Source organism: Neovison vison, chromosome 11 (genome assembly GCF_020171115.1).
Source record: "Neovison vison isolate M4711 chromosome 11, ASM_NN_V1, whole genome shotgun sequence".
NCBI lineage: Eukaryota > Metazoa > Chordata > Mammalia > Carnivora > Mustelidae > Neogale > Neogale vison.
In genome coordinates this window covers 149,646,169-149,671,094 of record NC_058101.1, presented here as the reverse complement: position 1 = coordinate 149,671,094, position 24,926 = coordinate 149,646,169, and the positions used below count along the sequence as shown (strand labels likewise).

The 24,926-nt window shown below is 47.3% G+C and overlaps 1 protein-coding gene across 3 annotated transcripts in view; it reads right to left on the bottom strand.

Moving 5' to 3' along the window:
• DPYSL2 (dihydropyrimidinase like 2) overlaps positions 1–24,926 on the bottom strand; it is a 125,704-nt gene that overhangs the window by 28,493 nt on the left and 72,285 nt on the right. The window lies entirely within an intron of this gene.

Here is a 24,926-nt window from a genome sequence, read left to right as displayed (position 1 = left end):
TCTCTCTACGCCGCTCATATTTCTGCCGCATAATACCACTTTGTAATTTAAGGGAGATCTTTCGTCTTAAGAGCTCAAAGCATCTTTTAAAATGGTGGTTATTGTTATATTGGTATTGAGTGAGGCGGAGATGGGAGGACAGGGGACTTCGGACTCCAGCTGACCTGAGTTGATCTCTGGCTCCAATGCCTACCAGTACATGCTCTTGGATAAGCGGCTTAATCTCCAGCACCCTAAGTTTCTGGATTGTTTCAAATGGGGATATGAACTGCCACACACATTTCTTAGGAGGACTGGATGAAACAACATATCTATTGATTTTCTGTCACTCACGTATTTAAATCCTCCAACAGTCTCCCCTTGCTCTTAAGATAGGGAATCGAGTCCCCAGCAAGGGCCACAAGATTCTGCCCAGCTTGGCCCTTGCCTACGTCTGCAACATCACTCTGGATTATCTCCACCTTGCACTCTGTTCTCCAACCACAGGGGCTACCTTTCAGTTCCTGCTCCCTTCTGCCACAAGGTCTTTGCAGAGGTACCGTATCTCTAAATCTCAGAGAGCTCTTACCCGGTTACCCGGATGACAAGAGGTTTACCAGAACTCCCCATCTTCTACACCAAGACACTAAAATATAAAGCAAAAAGGCTGGTCTAAGGTCAAAGCAAATGTATGCAACAAAGAATATAAAACCCAGGACTCCACACACCAAAAGCAATGAATCATTCTTCTAAATAAAATATTAGATTGTCTACACCCAGGGAAGCAGTTCTCCACTAAAAAAAAATGCCAGCCCGGCAATGCTAGTGAGCTCGAATTTCTGAAACGGATCAAATCTTGCAGATGCTGCTGATCGGTAATCCACCGAGCTTGGTTTTATAGGTCTCAAAAATGTGGGCCTCTAAGCTGAATCTTCTTTTGATGAAATGCTTTCTTAATAAGCAATAGTGAATGTAATTAAATGGGTCCACGCACCGCTGGTATTGTATCACATACAGAATTATCTAATGAAAGCAATGAGGACGTGCACTGGGAATGAGAGTCAGTTCATCTGTACAATGCTAACATAGAAACCCTGACAAAACAGTTCCAATTTTCTTCAACTGTGCCCCACCCCCACGCAATGCCAGAAGAGGAAAGGGGAGAGTCGGGGGGAGAGAAGGGGGAAGGAGGAGGAGAAGAAAATACGACTTTGTGGCCATCACAGAATCTCCCTAGTCATTTGCTGGCTTCACTGCCCGTCCCACCACAACACTCTACATAAGCTGCCAGATGGGTCTTCTTAAGTCTGTCCCCAGATCCTGTCACTCTGCTGATGAGTCTTTCGGTAGCAGCCCACCACCTTGAGAATCCAGATTCAAATCCCCTCTATTCGTCCCATGGTCTGGGTCTCGTCTCACCCTGGTACTCTCTGCCCCCAGCCCTGCTCACTACCATCAGCCCCCAGCTGTTTTCATTCCTTGACCTGTCTGACCCCTCCCACCTCTGGGCCTTTGCACCAGCAGTTCCTGCTCTGGAAACCCAGTCCCCTGGCTCTTACTTGGGCATCTTTGCCTCGTCATCACTATCCCAGGATCGCATCCCCATCCGCAGCCAGTTCTGCCCCTGTCCCCCCTACCGTGGTTTGCTATCTGACTCCCCCACTAGGATGTAAACTCCCTCAGTGCCGGGACTGAGTGCCTGGATAGAGGAAGTGCTCGATGAACGTTTCTGATGAATGAATAAATGAATGAATGCTCCCGTCCAGCGCACACTCCTCCCAGCAAGATCGGGCCGAGCACAGAAGGAGGTGCCCTTCCAGGAACTCGGCCAGATTTTCCTGTTCAACCTCAAGTATATGTAAGGCCGTCTGGTGCTACCTCAAGTATATGTAAGGCCGTCTGGTGCTAAGCTACTCAAACTTGAGTGTGTTTAAGAATGCTCTTGAGAGCTTATGAAAACACAGGTTCCTGGACATCACCTCCAGAGTTTCAGATTCTGTAGTTCTGGGCTGAGAATTCCCATTTGTAGTCATCTCTCTTGGAGCAGGTCTGTGTGCCTTGAACCAGTCTGAACATCACTGAGTGCAGATCTCTTCCCATTTCCTTCTCCTACCACCTGAATTCACTCCTGCCCATTTTACCCCGAGGGTCCCGTTGAATGACCCAGCAGCATTTTCATTTACAAACCACATCAGGTTCCCTGTGGCTGTAATATGATGGCTTCCCTCTGTGTCCAAAAACCGCTCCCAGAGTGACAAACTGGCGCAAACTCAGGACACAGACGAAGCTGAGGGCTCCAGGGAAATTCACATGCTTCCGCTAAGAACTGACAGCACTCAAGTAACGGGGCCGCAAAAAGCTTCCTCGTGTTTTCCCACAGTTCTCTTCCCATAGGAGCTCTCTCCGGGGAAAAGCTGCTGCAGGGAACAGGGCAGAATGTCATCCTCGCTTCCGGAGGGAGCAGAGATACCCCTTAAGACACAAGGCCTGCAGAGGATTTGTCCAGAACTCACAGGACTTCCCTCTGGTGATTTTCCTAAGCTATCTGTCCCTGCAGGAGCCTGGCTCCTGCCTTGCTGCTGACCTTCCCCTTCACATAAGAGGTGAGAGAAAGCTCCTCAACCCAGCCCTCCACCATGCAGGGAAGAGAATGACCCTGGGGTCAGCAAGCCGGGTCTGGCTGCGGCTCTGCCCGGCTGCATCTACTCTTTGGGAATTCCATTTCTTCATGCATAAACCGTGGACCTGAAACGATCGACTGGGAGGGCTGCCGCAGGTTAAAGGAAGCCTGTATGAAAGCACCTGGCAAAATGTCTGGCACACACGGAGTTTTCATTCCCCTGGGATGAGCCCTCGGCAGCATGCTGCGGTTTCGGCGGTAGGCCCGTGAGTCTGGTCTAGGAGGGAGCCAAGAACGTGCCCCGGGACAGTGGCCCAAATCGACGAGTCACAACCAGGGTCCTGCCTCTAGAAGACGCCAGCTACTTCCAAAGGGCTGTTATTACTTCTCTTAAAACTGTCAAAAGACCCCCAGTTTTTTAAACAGCTGAATGGACACGTAATTCACATACTACACGATTCGCCCATTTAAACTGTACAAGTCAATGGTTTTTAGGCGAGTCAGAGAGTTGTGCAACCGTCGTAACAATCTAATTGTGGAACACCGCCCAAGAAAGAAACCCCATACCCATCTGCCGTCCTTCCCCATTCCCTCCTAAGCCTGCTGCTCCCAGCCCCAGGCAACCACATATTCACCCCTGTCTCTGTAGATTTGCCCCAGTTGGACATTCATGTAAACAGAATCACAGAGCATGCACTCCTCAGTGTGTGGTTTCTTTTGCTCGACATCACGTTCTCGAGGTCCATCCACACTGGCGCAGGCGTCAGCCCTCCATTCTTCTTTATTGCCCTGAGTGCTTGTAGTACCCTATTTTTTTTTAAAAGATTTTATTTATTTATTTGTCAGAGAGAGAGAGAAAGAGAGAGAAAGATCACAAGTAGGCCAAGAGTCAGGCAGAGGCAGAGGGAGAAGCAGGTTCTCTGCCGAGCAAGGAGCCCAATGTGGGACTCGATCCCAGGACGCTGGGATCATGACCTGAGCCGAAGGCAGCTGCTTAACCAACTGAGCCACCCAGGCGTCCCATATCCTATTTTTATATTTAGAGGATATTGGCAAGGTGCTGAATGCAAAATATATAAGCTCTTCCTTGAAAATTCAAAGAGAGAACTCCTCTGAAGTTTGCAGGATACAGAAGACCCTATGTTTTCTTTGTTGTTGTTGTTTCTTTTTTTAAAGATTTTATTTATTTGACAGAGAGAGATCACAAGTAGGCAGAGAGAGGGGGTGGGGAAGCAGGTTCCCCGCTGAGCAGGGAGCCCGATGCAGGACTCGATCCCAGGACCCTGAGATCATGACCTGAGCTGAAGGCAGAGGCTTAACCCACTGAGCCACCCAGGCCCCCCCTATGTCTTTAACTTTAAACTTTGAGGTAACTACCGTTTCACAGGCAGTTGTGAGAGATCCTTGGACCCTCCACCCAGTAGAGGTCCTCCACCCAGTGGAGGTCCTCCACCAGGACCCCCTCCTTGACACAATCCAAGACCCCAAGTATTTAAAAGGCTAGCAGGTAGTGTCTGTGACCAGCTCTGAAGGGACCCAGCATAACTGAAGACACAGAGGTGCCTAAAAAGTCATCATCGTGGTCCCTGCTCAGGAACTGAAGTGGCTGAGCAGGAACTCCATCCCAAAAGCTTCCTGGAGAGAAGTAGGTGGAGTGGGAGAAAGAGGCAGACAGAACTGCTGGGTCCCCCACTGGCCCCAGCCTCTCTGAAGCCTCACATGTGGATGCACGGAGGGCAGAAGTTCTAGAAGCTCCATTTAGTACATGTACCACCTCGCACTCCCCGTGGCACTGAATCTATCAGAACTGCCCATCTCCTGCCTCCCATTCCAGGATCCTCCCTCCCTCTCTCCCTAGTCCCTGCACTTAGCCATCTGTGCATCTGCCTCTCCCGTTCCCGTCCTAGATAGAATCAGCAGCGTTGAATTCAAAGCAAATCATCAGGGAGACGGCGGTTCATCTGTGGGGCGTCGAGCTGCCACCTACTTACTCAGCAAAATGCTGGGTGACCTATTCAGCAGAGAATAGCTTTTTTTCGTGGAGAGATAAGAGCCTCCAGGAGCCCCCCGCCTGCCAGTTAGAGTAACATGATTTTGTTCTGGAAAAAGGCAGGAAGGGAAGAAAAAGCACCTGTCCTCGGGACATCGGGGGCTCCTGGAGGAACGGTAATGGAGGAAATGGAGCTAGCACCAGTACCTAAGCCACAGTGTTCCGGCGAGGTGGAAACGAGCTAGCCTGGGAACTCCTTAGAAGGATGCCAGCTACAGAGCCGAGCTCAAGAAACACCAGAAAGAAGGGAAAAAAAAGAAACACCAGGAGGGAGACAGTTACACTCCTTTAGAAGGAAAATTGCCAAACATAAACCCCTCTGAGAGCTAGTTTGGGTGCCTCCAAAGCACACGGTTATGGAGCTACCTACTTGCCTTACGTAAATATACTGCTTCTCCAGCAAAGCATTATTCTGAAGATCTGGAAATACCTCAAATGTTTGTGCCTGATTTCTCCTCTACAAACCAGTGACACGCACATCTCATAGCACCTTTGTGAGTGCTCGGTAAGGCAGTATTAGTTAACAATGAAGTGCTATTCTGATAGGAGCACATCTTCTTCCCTGGGTCCCCCAGAGCATCAAGTGGGAGGGAGGACTGGCATACAGAAGGTGCTCAATAAGCAGAGGAGAGACCAAAGGTCACACATGCCTCTGGCAAGAAAGGTCCCTGGCCGACTCTAGAAACGGAGCATGGAGGAACCTCTTCCTCCAAAAGGCCCAGCCATGGGGCTCTGTGATTGAACACTCCGGTCCAAGGCTCCCTAGCACTCCCTGGGAAAGCTCTCAGAGCACACAGCTTGCCCGGCCATCTGCCACACAGACTCTCTGCGGCTGGGTGTTACACCCCTGCCCTCCTGAATGCCGGCAAGGGGACCCACCGCAGTGACTACCTTTAACAGAAGTGTAATTCACACACTTCACAACGGGAGAAACGGTAACAATTATTCTTATCGAGCACTTCCTATGTCTGCTGCGATGTCATGCGTCTTTCGTGGATTATCTCATTTCATCCCGACTTCGGCCTGCTAAGGCTACAGCCAGTGTGGGGCCCCACTGTTCCGCTGGAGAGGAGAAGCTGCGCACAGGGGGGTTAAGTAACCTCCTCGTAGGACTTAAAATGCAGAGATGCGTAGAAAAGACCTGCAACATTGATACCCCCAGTGCCACGGCCAAGCAAGTTCCTTGGGAGAACTCTGGAAAGTGGTCAGTAACGTGGCCATAGCTGTTACCACTGCTGACTGGCTGAGGTGGAATGTGAGCCCAGAAAGTCTGACTCCAGAGCCTCTACTCTTAAAAGAGGGGGGAGAGGGGTGGGTCACTGAGACGTGAAATGGAGCCTTATGCCTTTATATTTTATAACTACAGCATGTAGCTCAATTAATTCAATAAGCAGAAAACTGTATAATTAGCGTAGCAAGTCCAGGAATATTAACTCGGGCTCCTAACTGCTCGACCTTGGAGGCACCTGGGTAATCCCCTTATTTCTCTCTTTGCCAAACTTTGTTTAATGGAATCTTGCAGCAAAAGCTAAACAAGTACCGTCCTACCAAGCAAGCTGAGCCAGGAGAAACTGCTCCGCATCCAGTGATCACTGCTAGAATCATTAAGCCAGAATCTGGAGGGAGTAAGAGCTGAAGCGCGACCCAGTGAAACGTATTTATAAAACAAGCAAACAACCTCCGATGTGACCTGGTGATCAGTGAGCTTTGGAGCAAAACGAAGAGGTAGAAGATACAAACCATACCCCTAAAATGTTGAAAATCTAGTCTGGGAACAACAACAGCAAAAAAAGACATTCAAGAGTCCAAGGAAGAAGGGATTCTGCTCGGTCCTCAAGCCCCCGCCCATCCCCCACCCTGCCCTTCCCACCACGCTGAGCGGAGTGCTGTGGATGTCCCGCTTTGTCACTCACTCTCGGCCCACTGCACCTTTGGCTCTACTGCACGGACACCCCCCCCCCCCAACAAGCTCTCGATTCTTCCCTCCCCTGGGGACCACCACCGCCCTCCACAGCCTTGGCACGGCTGCCCGCAGCACCCTGTGGCCCACGCCCGCCCCAGCTTCCGGACAGCACTCCGCATGTCTGTCTCTGCTCAGAGTAACTGTTCCCTGGCCCCTCTTTGGTCCCCACTGTCTTCAATGCTGATCACCCCGGGAGCTCTGTCTGACTTCATTAAATCCCACTTACATGTCTGTCATTTATTCCGAAGGTCCTGCGGCGGAGAGCTGAGCAGCAGAATCGCAGGCCCTTTCCTCTAGCTGGCCTGCACGGGGCCCCTTATTTCTTGCTCTTGTCTCTTTTCTGCTCTCCTTGCCTCCAGCCATGTCCTCTCTTTCGTCCCTCCTGATCACCCTCCTCCTCCGTCCTCTGCTTCCTGCAGTCTTCTGCTGTGTGTCTTGGGCTCAGCATTTGACAGATAATGGATATGGGGACTGGGCAAATCCCGGGATCCGCAGCCGGAAGCAGGGGAGCCCCACAGGCTAGAACACCTGCTGGGGCTGGCTTCTGCCGCATGAAGGGAGCCGCCCATCTAGAAGCTGGGGGTGGGGGCTTCCCCCCTGCAGTCCACGCCTCCTGCCCACCCATTTCCCTTCTTGTGGCCTGAGCCCACCAGAATGAGAGTGCCATTCCTTCCAGGCTGCTGGAAGATGACTGCGAGTTTGGGAGCTAGAGCTGGAGGCTGAAGGTGGGAAAAAAGAGGTGGGGAGAAGGGCAGAGAAGGCCCAGCTTCCAAACCCAGCGTTATTTCTCAATCTAAAGACGATCCTAGAAAGACAACCTGAGCTTTCCACCATGTTCACAACTGAACACCGACATTAGCAGAGCTGCCCCCAATAGAGAAATATATCGACCCCTCCAGAAGCATTTCTCAACAGGAATGGGACAATGGACCCATGTTGGAACTTCATACCACTGTCTGCATTTATCTGATGGCAAGAATATCTGCCTCACGTGGGTACCGCTTTTCAGCGATTCACAAAGTGCTAGCACAGGCCTTTCACCCACGGGGATGCTTACACTAGCGAGGCAGACACATTTCTGATGCTGGCGTCACAAAGGAACCGTGGCCGGGAGACTTGCCCACAGTCAAGGAGACACAAACTCACAGAGCAGGAGTCCAACCCCCCCTTGCATTACAGCCTTTCCGAACCGCACCCTTGCCGTTTCTAGGAATACCACTCACCTCAACTCTTCAAACCTGGGCTGTCTCCCACTGTCAAAAACAACTGCAGGTTCACTTACGTGAGCAGCTAATGACCTTCACCGAGTAGACAGAGGAGGAAATGGCCAATGCGAGCCGGTGACAGTCAATTTGGGATGTCAGACAAAAAGCTTGTCAAAATGTCCGCACCTCGTAAGACCCTTTTCTCTGAGGCTTGGCAAAAGCTGCACATGGGCTTAGCGAGCACATGGCCCGCAAGATCAAAGGCCAGGCTAATGAAAGCTGTATGTGGCGATGAAGGGTCATTTATAATGTGTAAATCCTTTCAGAGTGACAAACTGCACCATGGGCAGAATTCCTCTCCCTGACTGGGCAAGGGCACACGTGGGGAGACCGGGAGAGTCTGGGAGCCCATCTGCAGGCTGCATGGGCACCGTCTTCCCAGGGAAGGGCCCGGCAGAAGTCGACCAGGGGGCTTGGGGAGCGAGAGAAGCAAGTCACTTCCCCAGGAAGGGTTCACTTCAACACCAGCCTCTGGGGTAGGACTTGGTAGTCTGCTCTCGATTCACTCAGAAAGGATGTGCCTGGGCTGTGCAGTGCCCACGGGAAAGGTCCCACCAAACCAAGAACGGTGAGAATAAATCGTAGATGCACTGTTTAACCACCAAGGATGCCCAAAGGCCTTCAACTGTGGGTGCGCAGTGAGGCTCCTGAGCGCTCGGGAGTCTGTCTTACTGACAGAGGCCAGTCTGGCAGATTCTCCATGAAGAGGAATTGGTGGCAAGAATGAGGTTCAGATCCAGGATGCTTAGAAACTGTTCTGTCTTTTTACCGATGAGAAAATCGGAGTCCTGGGAAGTTCCAAGAGTAGCTAAAGATACATGAGATAAGCAATACCATAATTAACCCTAGGTCTGAAGCCAAACGCTATACGCTGTTGCCTTTATAAATCCTTTCATATGTATATATATATATATATATATATATACACACATATATATGAGAAAATACTACCTATAATCTATATATATGAGAAAATACTCCTATAATCCCACCATCCTCGTAGTAGCCATGAATCTTTCTCTCAATCATCTTCCAGATTTGTCTTTTGCATCTATTTTATATGGGAGTAACGACAGGGCACACTTACTTTTTCCTTAATACCATGTTACCTTATACAGTCTTCGTAATTCCATTTTTTCTAAAAGCTGTTTTGGGAGGAATGTCCTGTAACTTTCTAAACTGTCCCCATCTGCTGACCCTGTACACTGCTTCCAGTTTTCCTGTGTTACATAACATTCTCGGGAGCACATTCACGCAAATACCTCTCCCCTCTTCTAGGTGCTTTTCTCTGGAGAAGGTCCTAGAGCTTGGATGAACTAGGGTTCTTAATACAGACGACCATGCTGCATTCCAAAAGCATCACCCCTTCAGGCTGCCACCAAGCAAGACGTCAGGATGTCACCCCAGCCGATGCTGGTATTTTCGTTTTACTTGCTTACTATTTAAGGGGGTAAGAAACAAAGGTCTTTTCACTGGGCTATGCTGTCTTCTCTGTTTGATATATGGCCACCTTCCAAGACCAAATCGGGAACGGAGTAATACACGAGAGACCAGACCAACCAGCTGTACAAAGGACTTACTGACTATTTAACAAGAACCTGATTAAATGGCCATGTCCACCATCTTAGCTCTAGTAGCCCCTCAACCCCTCTCCCAGCTTTGTTGAAGGAGCCCAAAGACGGCTCCCAAGTAAGGCTGACTTGCCAAGCATCCAGTATGTAAGCTGGAGAGGGCCCAGGTGCCCAAGGAGGCTGAGCTTTGTCTCAGCTCCATGTATGTTCACAGGAAGACAGACTCAAGAGGAAGTGCCATCCCCAAAGCACGATGATGAAATCGTGGCCTGGGGAGAAGGCGAGGAGAGCCAAAGGCGAAAATCCCAGCCAACTTCATCAGAGTGCAAAGCTTCAAACTTCAGATCCATTGAGCATTCCTCCAAGAGATGTTGAAATCATTGGCTAACAGCAGGAGAGGGTTCTGTTTCCTGTAATTAGACAGGCATTTGGAGTCTGAAGAAAAGCTAGGTTTATGGCATCTCCTATCCATGCACCGGTGGAAGAACCACAAAGTTGGCTTCAGGCTAGCATTTTGAGCCTGGAATTGCTCAGAGCATCATGATGTCCTGGGTAGTGACTCCTCCCTACCAGGCTTCACAGGCCCCGCAGTGTGCTGGCTCTCAAACACCCTGCTCAGACCCCCTGGGCCTCAGCACCACCATCTGCAAAGCTGGGCTCTCGCTCGTGAAGGAAATGCCAGAGAACCGGGAAATAGTGTCATGTGGAAACAGTCTCTGATGCTCTAAGTGTCCGTGCCGAACGTGCTGGAAACACGATGTGATAAAAGCTCACAGGCAGGGGCGCCTGGGTGGCTCAGTCGGTTAAGCCTCTGCCTTAGGCTCAGGTCGGGATCACAGGGTCCTGGGATCAAGCCCCACATCGGGCTCCCTGCTCAGCGGGGAGGCTTCTCCCTCTGCCTGCTCATGGTCTCTCTCTCAAATAAATAAAATCTTTAAAAAAGATTTAAAAAAAGTAAAGAAAAAGAAAAAAAAAACTCACAGGAAGTGGGTCGAAACCCCAGCCCTGCCAACAACTAGGTTCTAGGACCTTAGACAAGCTACTTTCAAAAAAAAAAAAAGTGCCTCAGTTTCCCCATCTGCAAAGTAAGAACAGCAAGAGTGGCTTCTTCCTAGGGGTTAAAAGCATGAACTCTGTAGTAAGACTGCCTGAGCCGGCACCCCAGCTCTATCATCCATCCATGACCTGCATAACCCTGGCAACCTTTTCCCTCTCTGGGCCTCAGTTTCCTTGCCTGTAAAATGGACATTTTAATGGCACCCACTCACAAGGTTGTTATGAAATGGCAATTATAAAAGGCTTAGGACACTACTTGTGCAAAAGGTCTTACATAAGCATTTGTTAACTTAAAAGCAAAATGGGATTGTCTTGAGGATAAAAGGCCGCTTGAACCAATTCCTGGCACGAAGTCAGCCTTCCCTAAGTGTTCCATTTTACTGAGAGGTATCACACAAAGGGCCCAGGGCCTAAGGCATCTTGGGGGTGGAGAATCTAGGAGGCCAGGGTATTCGCCAGTGCTGCTGGTGGACTGGGGGCAGGGGAATGGCTCCGCTGGGCAGGCTCAGGTAGAAACCCCAGGAGGAGTAACAGGATATGGGAAGGGACAGGATAAAGGTCTTACTGAAAGGAGGAGGCCTGGCTCCCAGACCACAAGAAAGGCATGGAACTTTAAGTCTTTTGCATAAAACAATGTGAGACCAAGACAAGCAAAACAAATCTGTCCTGCTGATGCAGCAAGTAGGCACTGGCTATAAAACCAAACACAGTAAATGCTAGCGCAGGAAGAATCAGAGACCCTCTTTTAAGCAACATTAAGTGTAGACTTTTCACCTCCTAGGGAACTCCCTCCTCAACCCTTCCCTAAACCCTGGATACTAGGGTGGAAACAATCTTCCATCAAATGGAATGTATTAGGAATGAATAAATTCATCCCATTTTATTACGAGTCAAATGCAAGAAAAACGACCCAATCAGAACAGAAAACACAAGCTATTAACAGAGTCCCTGTAACTCCAATCACAAGCCAAGAAACCTAGGTCTACCCTGGAGACATCACTTCAGTTAAGTCTCCAGCCAGCTTTTAAAACACTGAAATGATCCATATTTTCAAATACCTCCAGGAATATGGGCACCACAGGCTGAGATCCAGGATCTAGTTTTGCTGGGTCCCCTTGGGGTAAGAGAGGACCTCGCTAGAGGTGAGCTTCCTAAGAGTTCCTAGCAAACGCTGCTCGAGGGTCTGCAGATTTCCTGAGCACACCCGCTTCCATGGGCTCTGTTTACAACACACAACATCCTGGACTCCGGCATGATGATGCAAGAGTATGTCCGTGCGCATGTGTGTGTGTGCGCATCTGTGTGCGCATGGGTGTGTGTGTGCATGCCTGTGTGAGCGTGACAGGGGCTGTGGGGAAGGAGGTGAGTTCCCTCTACCTCCTGGGGCCTTTGGGCTGCTTTAAGGATACAGAGACTTCCCTGTTTCCACCACAAAGTCTGCCATAAAATAAAATCCAGACTGCAAACAAATTACAGAAAGGGTGCAGGAAGGTAAGAAGCAACAGGAACCCTCGGGGGTCAGGGCACAACAACGTGCAGGGTCTGCGTGTGGGGCCTGGTCCGACTCTGCGCCGAGGAGCTCCAGCTCCAGAGAGGGGCAGCAGCTGGCGGCGCCAGGCCCAGATGAGGTGGCCGCGGAAACTTGTGAGTAATGACACTTCCTCTGTTTGTCTCAGCTTTTGGTTGCCCGGGGCTACCAGACCACAGATTCAGGGCTGGCTTGCCAAAAATAAGAGATTACAGGGCTGTGTGGAACATCACGAAAAAAATAAAAGTCATACTGCAAGGCTTTCACGTGCAGAGTGGGTTTGTCTCCGTTTTCCTTCCTGATGGTCCCTCGTTGGAAAGGGAATCCGACTATAAATTCGAGGACCTGTAACTTCCTAATTAAAGCCCAACAGAAATCCAAATACTCACATACATAATAAAGGGTAGTACTGTGTCGAGTGCTACAGCCAAAGACCCAAGGTGAAGGTCAACAACAGGAAAAAACAGGAAGCAAATTAAAGAAACATGGCCGTGTTTACATTCCTATTTAAGTAGCTCATCAGACAAACCCTGATTGCAGTCATCTTTGTGCAGACACAGGGTCTGAAATAAAAGATGTGGTGTTCACACCCACCGTATTTCAGGACATCTTTCATGGACACACACCAAATAATACAAAAAAAGACAAGAGCACCTAGTTCAAATAAGAATGGACGTGTACACAGGACTCTAATTAGCTAACGAGCTGCTAATCCACCAGCTGCTGTGACAGTCTCCTTGTATCTGGAAAAGAACAGATCAGCTCTTAGATTGGAGCTCAACCCAGAAACAAAAGCGTGAGGAGCCTGGTACCTCTTCTGTTTATTCCAGTGTTGCACAACTGTCCTCCTTGCATCCCCTCCAAAGAAAGTTGGGCAGGGAAGGAAGAGCTGGTGATGTCATATGTTGACTGGGCCCTATCTAGAGCCAACATAATTGACGGGTGTTTTCCTCCAAGGAACCTGGACCAAATTCAAAAACATAGCATAACATCTCTGGAGCCTGAACCATGGTCATTGTACCATCATGTGCTCTCCATCTCAGGCTGAGGGCTAACCGTTCAATGGGTCTTTTTACCATAGTTGATTAATAAGACTCTGAATAACAGCCAATGTATCTGGACAATGAGGTTCAAGCCTGATAAGGGAACCAGTTGTTCAGGGAGTCTTTTTTTTTTTTTTTTTTTTAAATGAAGAAGAGACAGAGAGAGAGAGAGAGAGCGCGCGCATGTATGCATGTGTGCACACGACCGGGGTGATGGGGGAGGGACAGAGGAAGAGGGAGAGAGAGAATCCCAAGCAAACTCCACAATCAGAGTGAAGCCGGACACAGGGCTGGATCTCACGACCCTGAGATCACAACTTAAGCCCAAATCAAGAGTCAGATGCTCAAGTGACTGAGCCGCCCAGGCGCCCACAGGGAGCCTTTCATTAAACCTCACAACTCTGTGGGTAGTTGAAAGTTCACAAACACTAGCCACTGCCACTGTACATAAAATTCAAACACTTCCTCACATTATGTTCTCTTCCTTCCCACGAACGGCAGGGGTAAGAGATAATACGCAGATGCAAAGGAGAGTTCCAAGGAAACTTCTTTTTTTATAAAATTCCTTTAAGTGAAAAAGTATTTAAATGCTAAAAACCTGGAAAACAAGAGAATTTAGGAAAAACCCAAAATTCTCTGTTAGTCCATCATCCAAAGAAAATACATACTGATGTACTCTACCTAATCTCTTTTCCTACCCACTTACACACCCACTTAAATATTCTTTACAGAAGTGGTATCTTAATTTTACAATATGTAAATTCTATTTCACTGAAGTTCTTTTTAAAAAACATTGTATGAAATTGGACATATTGGTCATGGTCTGCTTTCTTCTATCAATATACTATGAACATGTTCATATTAATATGTATTTTCCATGATGGTTTTTAATGACTACATACTACCTTTTCCTACAGATGGCCATCATTTACTTAACCAATCACCTATTTTGCTCATTTAGCTTGTTTTTAATTTTTTCTCATCATCAATGTCACAATGAACATCCTTAGAGGGAAATGTTGCATATAGGTAATTCAGAGTCACACTGTATGAATACCTTCTGCTTATACATTGTCAAGGCTCTTGTAAGATACTTGTCTTACTGCCCTTCTAAAGGCCATACCAATGTGAGCACCTAGCAACAGTTCCAGAGTGCCCATTTCACATTAACAAGGAATTACAATTCTTCTCAGTATTTGAACATTTAGGAGACAAAAATTTAGCTCATTGTTATTTTAATTTGTATTTATGTATAATTTGTATTACTCATTCAGTTGACTATTTTTTCATAAGTTTAATGGTAGAATTATTTCTTCTTTTGTGAATACCACTCTCATATCCTTTAGTTTTTCTTAGTGTTCATCTTTATATTGAAGTGGTAAGATTTCGTATTTTAAATGCATCAATCCCTTATCATATTTTGCAAATCTAATTTCCTACTTTTGGTATCCCTTTTATTTATTTTACTCTGACAATGTCTTTCATTTCTTTTTTTTTTTTTAAAAGATTTTATTTATTTATTTGACAGAGATAGACACAACAAGAGAGGGAGGGAACACAAGCAGGGGGAGTGGGAGAGGGAGAAGCAGGCTTCCAGCTGAGCAGGGAGCCTGATATGGGACTTGATCCCAGGACCCTGATATCATGACCTGAGCTGAAGACACATGCCCTGTGACTGAGCCACCGAGGCGCCCCGATGTCTTTCATTTCTATGTTGTCAAGTGTCTCTGTCTTTTCTGATTCTACCTCTGATAAAATATCTAAATTATAGGACACTTCATCTGTATTCTCTTTTCATTCTCTTTTGACTTTGTTGTTTAAATTTAACTTAACCCATCTAAAAGGTGTTTGGATATAGGATATAAGGTAAGGAATTTATCTTTCTTTGTTTTTCAAATGGCTAACTATGCCAGCATAACGCGCCATCATTTCACCATGAGCTTGAAATGCCCTTTATTTCAAACACTAAACATTCAGACACAATTCCACTTACGCAATTTTCTACTTCTTCTCGTCAATATAGACGTCTCTTCTGGAGCTAATGCCATATCACTTTAATTATGACATTTTTAATGGTTTTTTAAATATCCCGTTACACATGGCTTCCTACCCATTTCATTATTTTCTTTTAAAATATTTTCTTGGCTTTTTCTGTCTGATGATTCTTTCACCTGAACCTTAGAATCATTCAGTCAAGAGTCAAAAAACAAAAATAACTTTTGAAGTTTTGCTTGGAATCACACTGAATTTATAGATTAATCCCTAAAGAACTTGCTTCTTTATAGTATTAGGTCTTTCTATTCATTAACATAGTATTTTTTTTATTAATTCCCCTCTCTTAATATAAGAATGTATTCTTAAAATTTCCAGTTATTTTCTATTTTGCATATCTATTGTGAATAAGATTTTTAAATTATATTTTTCAATTGGTTATTTCTGGCATAAGAGAAAGCTGTTAATTTTGAATACATATTTTTAAACTGGTCATCTTAATAAACTTTCATCTTCAATCCAGTATTTTCTTCAGTCAACTCTTTTGAATATTTAAGACCATCTAACAAATAACAATCATTTTAGTTTTCCTTTCTAATATTTTTCCTGTTTATTTTTCTTGTCTTATTACATTGGCTAGGACTTCCAGAAATGATGTAAGTAACAAAGATAATAACTGGCATTCTGGTCTCTTACTCAGCAGGGAGGCAGACACTGAAGTATGACTAGGTCAGCGCTAGGACTCCTGCCCAAGCATCATGGCCCAGAGACCTGATGCAAAATTAAAGTTCAAAGCAAAGAGAAGAGAGCAGCTCCTACACACTTTAGAAAATGAACAAATGCCTCTGAGAAACAAGTAAGATACTGGATAATAAAAAAGACCAAATGAAGACAATGCTAATATTTCCTAGAAAAATATGACTTGACAGAGAGAGGATTAGAATGGAGATGGCCAGATGTCAGACTTTTCCTGGGTCCTGTAGAGAAAGAGTACCAAAGCACAGTGGCCACGGAGCCCAGGGGGCAGCCAGCAGCTGATTTCCCAGCTCTGTGCTTCCTCTGACTCTCTCCAGAGGAGGGAGATACATTCTCTCACGCATACATTAACCTCCCCTTTCCCCAGCTGGGCCCATTTCCCCTCCTGAGAGAAACCTTCTGAGACTATCCAGAGGGAAGCTGTCCACTTGGCCTTCAGATGTGACTGGCTTTCACTTCCTCCCTGGCATAATTTGCAAGATGCAATGACACCTCACTATCCAAATCTGGCCACCAGACTCCTAACTCCTAACTCCATAAAATTGCCCAAAAAAACTTCTATTCAATCAAAACAAACTGCTCTCGGAGAAGTGTGATTACAGAATTTCCTTCAGCACCTGTCTCTTTCTACCATCATACAGCAGTGAGGATCTCGGTCATTTGGTCTCCAAGTAGCAGGGAGACTTGAAACATGAGCTTAAATGCAGGAGGGTGGCACCCCTAGTCAGATAGGCTAACAGCATTAAGAGGGACAGGAAGGGAGGAGGCAGGAAAATGATGAAATGGAGATAAATATTCCCAACAGCTAGAGACCATTTGTGGGAGTTGTTAAAAGCCCAATTCTCTGAGGGCAGGACAGTGCTATGCCCAACATGGGGCTCGAACTCACAACCCCGAGATCAAGATTCACATGCTCTATCAACTAAGCCAGCCAGGTGTCTTTGAAGAGGTATTTTTCATCAAAAGAATTTAAAGTCCTTTTGTTTTAGAGGATACATTTTTCAGGAGTTTGGAAGGGGCCCTTTGGAAAGGAAGGGATTAACATTTATTACGTGCCAAGTGTATGTTCAGCAGTTTGTGTAATCTATCAAATTTAAGATGCACAGTAACCTTGAAACCTTATATTACATACCAGAGAAATGTGGCTAAGAACTGCCGTATGACTCAGCACCTGCACTTCTGGGTATATATCCCCAAAGGATTAAAAGGACTGCAACAGATTATCTGCTCACAATAGCCCAAAGGTGGAAACAACCCAAAAGATGCCCGTCGGCAGATGAGTAGGTTGAAAAATATGGCATATCCGTACAATGGAGTATCATCCCACCTTCAAATTCACCAAGATGGACAGACCTCAAGGACATTATGCTGAGTGCAATAAGCCAGTCACAAAAAATGACAAATACGATTTCACAATTCAGTCAAATTCACAGAGACAGAAAGTAGCAGTTGTTGGGGGCTGTGGGGAAAGGGACCATGGAGTTAGTGTTTAACGGGGGTAGAGTTTCATGCTGGGAAGATAAAAAAGGTCTGGAGATGGGCAGTGGTGACAGATGCACCACAGTGGGAACCTACGCAATGCCACTGAGCTGTATGCTGATCAGAACAATAAACTTGCAGTTACGTATGCATGCGGGCCATTTCAAAACAAATTAATTAAAAAGGAAGAAAGGAAGAAATAGCAAACTGGCTCAGAGCAGTGAGGAGAACTTGCCCAACTGGTATGCAGTGAAGGCAGAACTCAAACACCATCTGGGCAAATCCGGAACCTGCCCCTCCATCACCATCACACCGCCCCAGGACCTGCCCTGCGCCTAAGGCCGTCCTTGCACAAAGGGGATTTCCTGTCAATACCCTGGTTCTGCCCTCCAGGAACCGACTCTCTAGAACCTGGGGTCCCTCAACATTGCCTGTGACAGGCCAGGATCGAAGGGATCAGAACCTGGAGAGGGGCAAGGAAAAAAAAAAACCAAACAGGTGGCGGGGGCTCTCCTTTGACCACAGAGATGAGAGGCAACAACCAACAGGATGCTCTCTACAGTGTACCCCACCAGCCTCCGCTCCCCACTCCCCTTCCTTCTAGACTCTTCCTATGCCTGTTAGGCTCAAAATGCTTCTTTCTCACTTTTTTTTAATACCCCCAAATACTGATTGACTTGTAAATTCTAAAGCATGCCAGACTCTTATTTACCAGATCCCACATGCCTCAATCCATTTATGCAAGCCTCTTGTCTGGCTGGACGCCTACTCCTGCCGTCCACCCCACAATCTGAGGACTCTAGGGTGAAACCCTGACCCACCTTCAAGCTTTGGCAGAAGTCTCCCCTGACCCTCTCAGGCAGATTTTAAAGATTTCTTCTCAGTTGCCCCTGAACCTTAGTGTAGGGATTACCGTGTTATAGGGTAAGCTTTCATTAGTTGATCTCCCCAGGAGCCTGCAAATTTCTGGAGAACAGGGACCACAGCTACAGCTCTAATGCCTAGACGGGTACCTACCATGTGGCATAACAAACATCAGCTGAACGGATGAATGAACAGGGTTTTCTTAGGGGAAACCACAGCGCTAATTAACTTTGTTGAAGTGACCACATCCTCGTTATCACCCTCCAGCGGGCCCACATGAATGCAGCCTCAGCCACCCAACACAACACCATCAGTTCTCGGATGCGGCAGGTGCTCATCTCCATTACACCAGAAACACCCAGAAGGCAAATGATGACGCCACCTGAAATTCAGCGCACGTCCTGAAACCACGTTCACGTGCCTGATGTCCCCTCGCCTGGTGCCAGAGGCCCAGCAACATGCCACCAGATGACCAGGACCTGAGTCTGCATCTGGCCTTGTATTAGCTGGGTGGCCTTGGGCAAGTCACTTAACCTCTCTGTTCTGCGATTTCCTCCTGGGAAGCAGGAGGATGTTTTCCACCCTGTGCATCTTACAGTGTGGAAAGGAGGGTACCAGGAGAGAGCAGCTGTGTGTAAAGGCCTCTGTAACTATCAGTGCAGAAGGTAATTATCTGGCCTATGGCATTAGGGGGGCGGGCAGGAGGTGCCCATCTGAGGCAGGAATGATGGACTGGCCCAGGAGATTTCTGGTACTCAGCCAGGAGTTCCCTGGCAGGCTAAAGAACTTCTGCCAAGTTCCCTCCCTGGCACAGGGCAATGACCTGCACACCCCACTGTAAAGCAGAATGAAGGATAGTCACAAAGGGCAGCAAAAATGGGACTCACTCTGGCCCATGGGGTGAGACAAGAACCAGTCTAGAGGGGGGGCAGAGACAGATATGGCAGTCAACCAGGACAGTGAACCCTGGCTTCCTGGAGTAGGCCTGATTTCAGGTCTTCTGTCCTACAGAGATGAGCACCCCTGTCCTTGTCACATCAGATGCCTGCATGCAGGGCTAGGAAAGCATACTCAAAACCAAGCTCTCACATCACAGATCAAGGTAAGTGTGACTAAGAGCCAGCAAACAAGCAGACTGGCCTCAAAATAAAGCCCGAGAGTCAAACCACAATGACATACCCCCATCCCCTCCTCCCCGCTCCCCACATCCCCGGATGGCTGTGATCAAAACAACAGACAATAACAAGTGTTGGCAAGGGTATGGAGAAATTGGAGGCTTCCTACACTGCCGGTGGGAACAGAAAATGGTGCCACTGGCAAAGTTTGGCAGGTCCTTGGAAAGTTAAAGATAGAATTAGCATAAACCCCAGCACTCCCTCTCTTGGATAGAGACCCGAGACAAATGAAAACATATGTGCAGACACAAATTCTGTCCACCAATGAACATTATATCATTCACAACAGCCGCAGAGTAGAAACAACCCAAATGCCATCAACCAGTCGATGGATAAGCAAAACACAGTCTATCTCTACAACACACCATTCCTCAGCCATAAAAAAGAATGATGGGGAAAAAAAAAAAAGAGTGAAGGGCTGATTCACACTGCAACAGGCACGACCTTGAAAACGTTCTGCTAAACACAAGAAGCCAGACACAAAAGGCCACATGTTATGTGATTCTGTTTATGCGAAATATCCCAATCCACAGAACCAGAGAACCAATTGTCTGGCATAAGCTGTGGGTAGGGGGGAGCTAGTAATTGGTATGGAGTTTCTTTTGGGGGTGGCGAGAATGTTCTGACATCAGATGGTAGTGTTGGTTGCACAATTCTATGAATATCCTGAAAACCACTGAATTGTACACTTGAAAAGACTAAGTTTTGTGGCCCATAAACTACATAGACACACACACACACACACACACACACATTTAGAGAGTTGATATAGTTTGTGCAAACCAACATAAATAATGAAGGCAAGAAGGAAGGAAGAAGCCTGAACCAATGAGACCTCGTCACTCAGCATCTCTTCTGGATGAAATTCCTCAGAACAAGCAGAACGGACAGGCAGGTTTTTTTGCAAACTGCCTTCAGGACAACGAGAATGAGAAAAGACAAGGGTCAGGTCTATCCATGAAGAGGGAACACAATCATGAAAATGGCATTTTCTGGCACTCCCATGGATAGAAAAACCTAACGGTCGCTAGAGGCCACCTTTAACTGGCAAGGAGACAATGGAAATTGGGGCTTTATGTCATAGAAACAAACATTGCGCAGAACACAGTCTTGGGATCATCTGACTCTCAGAACTGAGACATGAAAGTCATATGCCTATTCACTCCAGCCAAAGGCAGCAGGAATATCGTTGAATAAAAACTTTCTGTCCCCCTAAAGAAGAGAATCTATTTCCCTTTTATCAGCTTTTCCAGTCCGTCTTTCTAAGGCAAAGAGGCCTCGCCATTTAATGAAAACCCCAGTTTAACCACAAAGAGGAATGATACCTTTTCCAGCTAGTCTCTAGAAAGGAAGTTTTTCATAGAGATGAGCTTTGCACGGTGGAAAAGTTTCTCTTTGCAAGGAGAGAGAGGAAACTTCTGCCAGCACTCACTGCTGGTAGTAACCAAAAATGCACACAAGACAGGCTAATACAGAGAGAAATATGTCCCATGGGAGACAGGGCTCAGCATCCGTCTCCATCCCATCCCCGAGGTCACCCATCTCCTGGGCTTTGGTCTCCCTGCGGCAAAATGAAAAGACAAGCAGTAAACAATCCCTAAGTCCCACACACGGGCCTCACCTGGAGCTCCCAGTCAGGTGTTGCACCATCATCCAGCCCCCAGGAACAAAGATTTTGGTGTTCAAATTTTACCTGTCCTTGCAGCCAGCCATTATTTAAAAGTAACTTTTTCGGGCGCCTGGTTGGCTCAGTCATTAAGCGTCTGCACTCGGCTCAGATCGTAATCCCAGGGTCCCGGGATCAAGCCCCGCAAGAGGCTCCCTGCTCATGGGGGAGTCTGCTTCTCCCTCTCCCACTTCCCCTGTTTGTGTTCCCTCTCTCGCTGCCCCTCTCTCTGTCAAATAAATACATAAAATCTTTTAAAGAATAAAATAAAAGGAAAGCACCTTTTTCCTAACTAAACAAATGGGCCTTTTTGTAGAATACAAGGGAGAGAATGATCAGGTACCTTAAATTTCCGACTAAGCAGGATATAAAATTCAGCAAAGCAAATCCTCCTTTTCCAAAGAAAGGTGGAAACTATGTTTCCTGGGGCCGGGGGGTTCTCCAATAACAGAGCGAAATGCTTCCAGCAAAAACAGAAATTTGGGGGCGCCTGGGTGGCTCAGTGGGTTAGACCACTGCCTTCGGCTCAGGTCATGATCTCAGGGTCCTGGGATCGAGTCCCGCATCGGGCTCTCTGCTCAGCAGGGAGCCTGCTTCCTCCTCTCTCTCTCTGCCTACTTGTAATCTCTGTCAAATAAATGAATAAAATCTTTAAAAAAAAAAAAAAAAAAAAGAACAGAAATTTGGGTGATGGAGAAGCTGTGCTACCATAATGTCCAAAAAAAAAAAAAAAGATGACCCCTTTGATCTAATCTTGATGAAAGAAGGCGAGGCGTATAGATGACGAAATGTGGACGGGATTGCTGAAGTCAATTGCTACAAAACAAATACTTTAGGGTCCAGGCATCGCGATAAAAAGTTTTCACTGTCAAAACACAAAACTAGGTTTTAGGGCCGACCCCCACCCCCCACATAACCTCAAATGCATCATCCCACTGAATCCTTCCTGCAACCCTATCAGGCAAGAAAGTCTGGTCCAGGCCCTTCGGATGATGGACAAAACCAAGACAGGCTTGCAGGGCAAACCTGCCTGAGCAAATGAACACACAGCAGAGTCTCTCCCAGAATCAAAGGCTCCTGATCCCCAGCTCTGTGAAGACAAGTTGTCAAGAAGTGCAGGCCTCAAATTCTTTCCACTCCATCGCATGCTTCTCCTTGGATCCTCTCCATCAAGGAAAATGCAACGTGCAGAACAGCAGTCCCCAAATGGTCGGGTTTTCCTCCCTGTCCTTGCTCCTCCTCCAACGATGCCATCTGCCCGAGGGGTTTCCCAATCACACGGGTGAAGAGCTGAGCCCGGTGAACCTCGAGAGGGGTCATGCCAAAGTGACTCAGAGAAATGAGGAAAGACGAGGCTCAGGCAAGGGCAAGACGAGCTTTGAAGCAGCTTGTGTGACGGGACACGGCACCATCAGGCCCCACACAGAAGAGAGCTCCTGGGCCTCCCAGAAGCACGGTTAAGTTCAGCTCATGAACACATGGCATCAGTTACGCCTCTCCATCACTATTGCTTCTCCCTCTCCCTCTGCCTCTCCCCTTACTCGTGTGCTCTCTCTCTCTCTCTCTCTCTCAAATACATTAATTTTTTAAAGATTTTATTTATTTATTTATTTATTTATTTGGCAGCGGAGAGAGACAGCAAGAGCTGTTAACACAAGCAGGGGGAATGGGAGAGGGAGAAGCAGATTCCCCAATGAGCAGGGAGCCCAATGCAGGGCTCCATCCCACGACCCTGGGATCATGACCTGAGCTGAAGGCAAATACTTAATGACTGAGCCACCCAGGCTCCCCTAAATAAAAAAAATTTAAAAAAAAATGTTTTTAAGTAAATACATGAAAATTGGATCAAAGAGCAATAGTGATAGAGCTTGAACACCAACATCTTTCTGTTTCAACGATATGGATATTAGCCAATGCCTGATGGCAAACCCTAGGTGGGGGCTGCATCTAGAGCATCTGTGAAGTACCTGGCCCAACGCTGGGCACAGAGCGGCATTCGTAAGCACACTTTTTATAAGTGTGCTTATAGCTATTTGCTATAAAAAGCAAATAGCACTCCTTTATTCTGTGACCTGCAGGGGCTGTCCGCCCAGAGCCTGGATTAGAATCCCAGTCCTAACACTTGCAAGCTCCGTGGCTTTATGCAAGTCTCCTGGCTTTTCTGGGATTCCCATTCATTTCCTCATTTATGGCATGAGCAGAAGCCCACCCATCTTCAGGACTGATGGAAGAAGTAGAAATGGCAGGCATAGGGCTGGGCTGGCATCAATGCTCCCTGGTACCAATGACCTGCTCCCTCTCAGTTACCCCACATTCTTCTAACCATCTCAAGTGCAAAAGACAGCCATGCTGCTCCACGCTGGGAATTCCTGCGGGGTGGGGGGGCAGGCAGGGTCCAGAGACAGCGGCTGAGTCATTCAGTTTCTCAGCGCATACGAGGACAAGAGAAGTCAATGCAAGCCCCTTAGAGGAACAGTGATGTTCATCCGGGTTTATCTGAGACCATCCTGGTTGATGCTGTTGTCCTGGGGTGACAATCAGGAGCACCCCATCTTGCTGCCAAACGTGCATTCATCTGGACAAACACCAGAATGCACGTCCGAGTCATAGGGCTGAAGCCCCTCCAGCGCTGTCAAATGCACTGACAACACAACACCAATACTGGGCTTGAGCTGCAACGATCTGACAGGTCTGCATGTAAAATTCTAAAGCAAAAATGACACTTCCTCCCAAATACCAATGCCGCAACCCTCTTCCCTTGGGCTCAGTATCCCCAAAATATCTGTCAACCCCTCAGGATGTGGTTTGCTAACTAAACTGCCTTCTTCCCTTCACGATAGATTTGTTCCGTCTGCTTTTTGACCCTAATTTTGTAGCTAATGAATCCAGGCAAGAAATAAATAAATAATAAATAATAAAGACTCCCAGCTGGGTGTGAGCAGCAGGAAATGTGCATGTCGAAGAAAAAGCAGCTGTTTGTCTCTGCCAGAACTGGCCAATAATGGATCAGAGACCGGCACTGTCATCTCTGAGGGGTCTAACACAGTCCCTTTATTTGATGTCACCGTGCCTGCCCAGAGAAGAGAGAGCTCAGCATTCTACCCGGCCTCTCTCACCACGCTCTCTGCGTGTTGGGCCCCCTATGACTAAAGCCCTCCTTCGGTAGAACACCCCCTGGGGAAGAATTTGTCGCCAATGCTGCCAGAGGAGTGACCCTGGGCTGGGCTCATGCGCTCGGTGAGCTGAGGGGAAAGAGGAATTTGTGCAGAGAAAGGAACGCAAACCTCCTTGCTGAGCCTGCAGGGAGTCCCCACGAGACACAGAGGGGCCCGCGCATCCAACAGCACAGCCACGACCAAGTATCAAGTTGGCCTCCTCTGAATTCCTGTTTGGCTGAAAATTCAAATCTGGCCAAGAGTTATTGACTCGATGAGCTGTTTCCTGGTGACATCGCTTTGCATCTGTGGGGCGGAGTGTGTTTTCAAGAAATTTGAGACCCAATTTTTCCAGTGATTATTTGGAGGGGAGAAAGGAATTGAAAAGTAAAATTTTAAATTTCTGTATGAGAAGCCATTTTAGAGGGTTTCAGAGAGAGAGAGAGACAGAGTCATTATTCCTGCTAGGATCGGAACACAATGTCCATTACAAGGGCTTGAAGACAACACAAGCCTTGAACTCACCAAGTGGCAGCAAAGAGAGGTGAGCCATCTGGAATCAGCTCACACGTGATTGCACCCTTGGAGCCGGAGAGAAGAACAGCTCATCAACACACCCACTGACACATCAGTAGGTAGGCAGACATTAGATTATGCAGATGGATTAGACAGATAGTACAGATTTATCTAAATGCATTGACTAGATAGAACAGATGATGATAAATCACATACAGAGATGAGAGAGGAGATACACAAGAGACAGA